At 43.6% G+C, this 8,363-nt stretch overlaps 1 pseudogene; it reads right to left on the minus strand.

Annotated features, from left to right (window-relative positions):
* Positions 1–7,167: 7,167 nt before the first annotated feature.
* Positions 7,168–7,885, minus strand: LOC141082663 (serine/arginine-rich splicing factor 9 pseudogene; annotated as a pseudogene).
* Positions 7,886–8,363: the final 478 nt, after the last annotated feature.

An 8,363-nucleotide genomic window follows, 5' to 3' on the forward strand; every position in this document is an offset into this window, starting at 1 on the left:
ATGTATTTATCGCTTCATGGACTAATTTTAATGCCCTAATCTTATTCCAGATATGTTGAAACTTACAGACCAGAATGTTATGTGTAATATGTACTGAATATCACTTAGTCATTGTGTGACCAAATATGTGTGTGTTAGTAGATCTGAAATCCTAACAAGTTTGGTATGTATGTACCTGTTTTTTGGTTAATTTGTGCATTCTAAAATGTTCCATTTCTGTTGTTCTTCAGTTTCCTGTCCACTGGCCTGACTTATGCCGCCCTCCACCATGAGTTTCTGATTGGAAGATCTACCATTTCTGGCATAGTCAGTTCAACATGTAGTGAAATATGGTCAAGACTACATCAACTCGTCATGCCTAAGCCCACGATGGAAGACTGGCATTCCTCCTCAAAGTCCCTTGATATCCTCAACCAGTTTCCTAACTGTATTGGGGCCCTTGATGGCAAACATATCCGGGGGCGTAAGCCGCAGAACTCTGGCTCCCAATTCTTCAATTATAAACAATACTTTTCTGTTGTATTGTTGGCTCTGGTCGACCCTCAATACAAGTTTATAATTGTTGACATTGGGGCCTATGGAAGGACGGGAGACTCTCGAGTCTTCAATACTTCCATTATGGCTCGGCGGCTATGCACCAACCAGTTGGAATTACCACCACCACGCCAGCTACCAGGCTCCACTCAAGAATCTGTCCCTTATGTCCTTGTGGCAGATGAGGCGTTTCAGTTTACGTGCAATGTCATGAGGCCATATCCCCGGCGCAACCTTGACCACCGGCACAGAATTTTTAACTTGCGCCTTTCACGTGCTCGGCAATTGGTGAAGTGTTCCTTTGGCATTCTTTGTGCCAAATGGCGGGTACTCCAGTCTGCCATTCAGCTGAGTGAACAAAATGTTAATGAAGTAGTTAAAGCCTGTGTGGTTCTTCACAATTTCACCAGGATACATGATTGTTCCTCCTCTGCTGGTGTTGTGCGTGGGTTGGACAATGTGTGCGTAGGGCAAGACCACCTATCAACCCTCAACGTAGACCGCTCTCTGGCCTCAAAGTGCGTCATATTTTCACTAATTACTTTATGTCACCTGAGGGGGAAACTTCTTGGCAAGAGCATGCTGTGTCTATGTTATATATATTTAGACACACAGAAACCAAAATATTATATTTCTTCCCCTTCTGATTCTATGACTGCTGAATTGCATTGGTAAGCGTATGTTAGTATGCTGACACGGTTTTTTAGAATTGAGACAGAGACGTAAAATGTAGTAGACAAATGTTTACTTTTGCCTTCTTTTTTGTTTTTTTTAAAGCAAAACATATTCTTGCCATATCAGAAATGTGGCAATGGGCCAAATTGGCCTTTTTGCAGATGTGAACATTGTGTGAGAATAAAATTTTCACACATAGAAAACAACAAAAATTACATTAGGCAATAACAAAATGGAAATATTATAAATTTTGGTACTTTGGGGGAGGAGAAGGCGGAAGACCAGCCTGTGTTTGCTGCTGGCTACTTTGCCCAACTTGCCCATCGCCCTGTGTGGGGGCATACTGTTGCTCATGATGTGGGTAGTGTACTGTGTTATGAATGGGTCACCAAGGAGAAAAAGGCAAAACAAGCTAAGTCACAGAAAACCAGAGAGGTTGGTAACTTTGCAGATTGCAGATCCCTGATCCTACCACACAACTAGCAGCAGCCGTGGAGCGTACCTACGATGTTCCTAGACGCTTCGTCACAGCCGGAGGACTAAATAAGCCTGAAGCATGAAAAGGGGAAAACTAACTGCCCCAGAGCAGACCCCAAAGGAATAGATAGCCCCCACACATGTATTGACGGTGAAACAAGATGAAGGCACAAACACAGGCAGGAAAATAGGCTGAGCAAACGATGGGGCCCAAACTAACTAGAAAGGAAGGAAAGGAAAGACACTGTCTGCAACCTGCAAAAAACCCTACAAAAATAATGTCCAACACTTCTGATAGCAAAATTAACCCTGAAGTCTCTAGACTTCTCCCACTATATCAGTACTCTGAAATATTCTGAGACAGAGCAAAAAGAGACCAAACTAGTAAGGGACAAAAAGCAAATTGGCAAAATACTGATAAATAAGAGTGGAAATTCAGCACAGCCCCCAGCCGGGGCTGGCTGAACACACAAAAAACTGAATAGACCAACAAAATCAAGTGTGAACATTAGCAGAAAAACTTAGATTTAGATGACTGGAACAGAGCTGAAAACCAAGAGCTGACAAGCCAGAAGGAATCACCAGCAACTGAATAGGGCGTCGGCTGTCTTAAATCCAATCTGAGATTCCTGAGGTCCAATCATCATCCTCATTCTCAGGTGGCAGATCTCCACCGATCAAATCTGCCTCACTACCTCCTGTTACCACCAGAGGGAGTCTGGAAGGAGAACTCACAACTGGTGAACCAGAAAATGAACTCACAACAGTACTGCCTCCTGGGATTGGGCTTGGTACTGGCCAGAGTGATAATGAACAGGGGCATCTTGTTGGGTTGGGTAGGCCCGTGTCGCATACCCACCAATATAGCCAAGTCATCCCCAACCAGGTTGGGACCTGCCTCCAACACTGGGTGGGAAAAAGTGGCCATATTGGTGAGGTTGGCTAGAGCCAGACATATGTGGCTGCTGTTGTAAAGGTTGGGTAGGGGGAGGAAGGGGGTGAGGTGTAGGCCCATGTATTTGAGGATCCTCAGAGCCTGCTTGAGCAAGCATGTGTGTGGGTGGTCTAAGGCGCATTAGATTTCTGGGTGAAAGCTGCCACCTCTCCAGATATTCAAATAACTCATATGGGGTATTGGGGTGTGTGCTTGCATCAAGCAGGATCTGAAAACATCCTCGAATACGGAGCCTCACCTCACGGGAAAGGGCACGAAGATAAAGGGCCAGGCTGTGTGAGTATGCCTCCTCTCCATCATCATTATTGACTCTAGACAGATAGTTGAGGACCCCTGTGTCAACATTGGTATGGGTATCTTGGGCAGGGATATGGCGCCTTCTTCTTCCTCGCCAGGATGGTCCAGCAGGCTGTGGGGAGCCCCAGATCTGGGCAGTTGGGCTGCTGCTCATGTTGCCCTGCGCCTCCTGTATGGCTGATGGTGCAGCAGCAGACGGTCCTGGTTGTGGATGTGGTCCTGGTGGTGGGGTTTGTGGCACAGGCACTGGGTTTTCCTGAGAGGATTCTTCACCCATGCTTCTTGTAGGGGGAGAAGATGGGCCAGCCACCTCATCCCCTACAGGATCAATGATGGGCTCTGTATCTGAGCCAGTTCCTCTCTCCGTAAGGTTGGACTGAGTTCTGTTATGAAATATTTTACAGGGCCAAAAATTTTGATTTATTTTTGGCTCTGTTCTATCTGTGTAATGTGGTGTGAGGTATCTACTTACGGTCTCAGATCCAGAATAGGGGCGAGGAAGGAGAGGCGGTCATAATAAATATATTTTCTCTTTGTGTGGCCCACATCAACACAGGCGGGAACGTCAGCAGCGGTCCAGGAGTGGTGGTCGCGGATGCTGCGCCAGCGTCTCATCACATCTTCCACTGCAATGTGACAGGAAATATTCTCAATTTCACATATTTGATAGGTCAAATTTGCTACCAGTAGCCTAGCCATGTGGCCTTCTGGGGTGTGCTTTCTACCCAGGGAGGCATATCTAATTGGGCCATCCAGGCCAGATACACAGGGTCACAATAGTTCATGTATCAAGTAACTATACTTAATAACTTGGTTGGCTAGGAGGATGAGGAGCTTGTGGCCTGTGCCAAATGATGGCAGTGTAAAACCATGGTTCACATCAAAATCTACCCGCCTCATGACGAAAAAAGTACAAGCACAGGAAGGGGGGGGCTGATTCTATATGCATTTTTTGATGTGAGGTATTTTTAAACAGTTTTTGGGTTGTACTTACTCAGTTGCTGCTGCTCCTTACGTGGCCGATCACTAAAATCATGGAACATCTGGCGACATATGCGCCTCCATGACGCCTCCTTTCTTGCCCGGTTGGCATAATGGGTATCACGTTGGTCCCAGAGTTCAGGCCGCTCCTGCACTAACACAATCAACATCTGCACATTCAGAAAATATGGCGCCATGACGCTGATGTACTCCGTGGGTACTTCCTGGATGTCTGGAGCGCTTTTTGAGCTCATTTACATGTCTAAGTTTCCTGATAATGGATTGGCCCATTTCCTGTCACCAGCAAAAAAAGACCTGCGTATTTCTCGCAAGTCACACCTGTGGTCCTTGTGTAATCCGTATTTTTTGCGCATCCATAGACTTGCATTGGCGTACTACGGGTGTAGTACGCTGACAATCGCAGCATGCTGCGATTGGCACGGTCCGTAGAATACGGGCGAGAATTATACGGCTGTTGGGAGCTGCCCCATAGAGAATCATTTGTTCGTGTGTAATGCGTGCTTTTAACGCCTCACACTCGTCCGTATTCCTCTCTAGTGTGACCCCGGCCTAATGGTGTTTTACTCCTATATAGTCATTGAACAACCAGGAAAGAAATGAAGTAAACTGAAAACACCCATGATATGAAATAGAAATATATGAAAAAGTAGAATACTTTATTAATATATATACTGTATATATAAAACATTCTGTAAGGAGGCCATAACAAACAATAGCACAAGTAAAAAACAAGGACAGAATGATCCCCAGAAAAAATACAGTTATATAGGGAGATAATGATCACTTTGCTGAGGATATCAATACACAAAATTGTGTGTCAATAATCATACAGTATATGTTGTACATGGCATAGATACATCAGGGGGTATATATAAAAAAAACCTTATAAATGAGATGCCTCAACCTGTTGCTACCAATTGAAAAGCAATGTCCAGAAAATGCATAGAAATAGTAATGCAAGTTAATACAACATATAAAAAAATTGATTAAAGTAGTAAATGCATAGGATATATAAAGTGCCAGTGTAGTGCAGGTATAAGCATCCACTATCAAGATTCAACTGTACAGAAACATGTGGCAAAGTTAAATTATACTATACACGGTATGGAGAGACCACAAATTTGGATATGAAATCCCTATGGGTGGAATACACTCGACCTGCTATTTTTAATGGAAAGGTAATAAAAAAAGCATGTAGAGATTATACTTACATCACACTTTGTGTAATTAGAGATCGGTCATGCAGTGTAATGCCTATAGATGTAAATGCAGGCTTACAAAACTTATGTCAGCAGATAAGTACAAGGTTAAGTTCACAGTACTCCTATGAAAAGCCAAAGAATATACTGTGGGGATACATTCTTACAAGATCACTTTAAATATAAGTGACTTACTCATCGTGGCAGAGAAAGAGCATCAGCTGCCAATACCCTGAAGCATGTTTCACCTCTTGATTTTTAACATTTGAATGTATTCATCTTTCTCTCTTCCTTCTGCATAGGTCTAGGTGAATGTGTCTAACCTATTTTGACAAAGGACTCTTAGCAATTTTGAATTTCCTAGACCTGCTTTGACATTCTTGTTCATTAAGGTAAAAATGAATGGATTTAACAATGGGATAAAGACAGTGTATATGAGGGCAAGGAATCTATCATGTGAACAGCATTTAGGCCTACAATATATGACAATGGTTGTGCCGAAGAATAAGCAAGTGACAATGAGGTGGGATCAGCAGGTGGAGAAAGCTTTCTGTTTGCCTTGTGTGCTGTTAATGTTTGAGATAAGAACAATGATGTGCATGTAGAATCCTAAACTAATGAGGAATAGAAGTGCGTCAGCAAAAATAGCTGCTGTACTTTTAACAAGGTTGCTGATCATGGGATTATAACATTCCATATTCTGTATAGGAGCCAAATCCCAGAAAATATGGTTGACTTAATTGGGTCCAAAAAATCAAGTTCAATTGTAATTATTGTAGGTATGGCAGCAATCATACATCCAATAATCCACAGGGCAACTGCAAGTTTCATAAAAAAAAAAAGCTTTGTTCATTATTGTGGAATAATGTAAAGGTTTATTAATGGTTAAATCCCAATCAAAAGCCATAACCACAAAAAGATAACATTCTGCTACACCCAAAGAAATAAAAACATACATCTGGGCAAACCATCCAATAAATATGTTCCTACAAGCTACTATTAAATTAGCTAGGAGTTTAGGAATGGTGACCAATACTTATATTATTTCCAAAAGTGCAAAGTTGCTAATAAAAAATACATTGGTGTATGAAGCGAGCACTCATATCTTACTAAGACAAGTGTGCTATGGGGAACAGTGTCATAAGATAAAAATGCTAATAGGACAAATATAAAAAGTAAAATCTGTAGACGCTGTAAATTGGCAAATGCCAGAAGTATGAATTCCATTACTGAGGTGGCTGTGTTCACACACAGCGTTTTTTTAGCGGTTTTTACCGCGGTTTTCACTATAAAACCGCTAAAAATAAGGTGCACAGTCATTTCTATGCATTTTGCACTTTTTGTGCACATTGATGCGTTTTTTTACCGCGAAAAAACCGCATCGCGGTAAAAGCCGCAGCATGCACATTAATTTTGCGTTTTTTTCCGCGGTTTAAGCTTCTCCCATGCTTTTAGAAACCGCTGCGGTAAAAAACGCATCAAAAACTCATCAAAACTGCCGCGGAAAAATAGGTGCGGTTTCTGGGAAGGGATTCAGGTTTTTGTGCAGAAATTTTCTGCAACGTGTGCACTTAGCCAGGTTATGGATTATGCAATGTGCAAATCCCTATAAAGATGAGAAAAATATTAATTAGTAAAACTCAGCAAAGTAGAGTACATTTAAAAGAATTCTTTGAAAAACTCAAGAAACTGGTGAATAGCTAATATTACTGAAAATTTGGAAGCGTACATTATATCACAAAAGCTGTGAAAGGTATGACTCTTTTTTTAGAAGGTGTGGAGAAATGGGGTAAGTGGGTGCTCTCATCCGCCGGCATGTGCAAGTCAGTCTTCTTGACCCACCAGAATCCACACTTAAATCCACAAGCCAAATATATAGACAAAAAGTCAATTCCTCCAGGCCTGCAAAACCATAGCTGTCCAGGCAATTAATATATACTTCATATTGCTCCCCCATCTTAATTAACCAGATGTGATAGGCTTCCGGTCATCCTTCTCTACTTGTCGGGACAGTCAGCAAGCATGTCTTTAAACAGAGACACGAATGTAAAAGGTTTCACCTTTATGAGAACAAAACTTTGTATCATCCAGTTTCATCAAAGCATATTCCATGTCATCCTTGCGAGCAAACTCCACAATCCCCGTGCAATCCTTGTGCAACATCAGCATAGCAGACATCTCCAGCTTTTCTCATATGATCGTTTAGCTCTTGACAACTTCCCAAGGGGGGAAGCTCTGAGATGAGGACTCTGTATTCATGGAGTCCTCCATAACCTCCCCCTGGTCTCCTGCTTGACCTGGGAAACTCCACACGTAAACGGCGAGAACAAAACTTGTTTCCATTGCTTCCACTCACGGCGTTTTCCGCCTCCCGTGGATCCTGGGAGGTGATGAAGGCAAATGATGGGGCCCTGCCTTCCCCATGATTCTTCAGCTCGATGGAACGGATCCTCCCGTACTGATGAAACAACTCCTCCAGCTCCTTCTCTCATACATTGGCCGGTAAATTGCCAAGGGGTCTTCTCCAGGACTGGGGGTCAGTGCGTGCGAAATTTGCGTATTTATGTGGGCAGTCTGGTAAATGGTGTTCTGGTGGTACAATATCTGGGTTGGTTAGGGTGACGGAAGACTCAGTGTTCCGAGGTCCCTGGGCCTCAATATCATTGACCTTGACTGGCTGGCGGTGGCTATGGATTTTGGCTGGTGTAGAGTGGTCAACCTGCCATATAGTATGAACAGGGTACATCACTTCATCCTTTGTTGGTGTATCCCGGGGGTAGTGACCCTCAGACCCTGATGGCTTGTCATGGCAGACATTGCACCCAGGGCCAGGGCCCCATGCCTGGAGCCCCTCTGCTGGCAAATCCAGTCAATCTTTGGCAATATGTCCAAGGCACCCGCTTGTATAACAGCACTGTGGGTAAGGCAAAACACTGGTACTGTTAATAACCCTTTGTCCTGGTGGATTTTCTGCTGGGAAGTGGGAAAATTCTGCTTGAGTGATTGATCCCAGAAGACCCATCAACCAAAGATTTGACCTGCCACCAGTGGGCATATTGGGTCTCCAGCGAGGTCAGTCGGGCTGCTTGCTCTGGGGTGTCGGGCTTCCGGTTGGCTACCCACTCTCGAATTTCTGGAGCCATCTTCTCCATAAGTTGCTCAAGCACGATCACGTCCCGAAGGGCAGCAGCAGAGTGGGCAGTACTATTGTCGAGCCAGCAGTT

Source organism: Dendrobates tinctorius, unplaced genomic scaffold (genome assembly GCF_039654945.1).
Source record: "Dendrobates tinctorius isolate UK_male_01 unplaced genomic scaffold, ASM3965494v1 ptg000019l, whole genome shotgun sequence".
Lineage (NCBI taxonomy): Eukaryota > Metazoa > Chordata > Amphibia > Anura > Dendrobatidae > Dendrobates > Dendrobates tinctorius.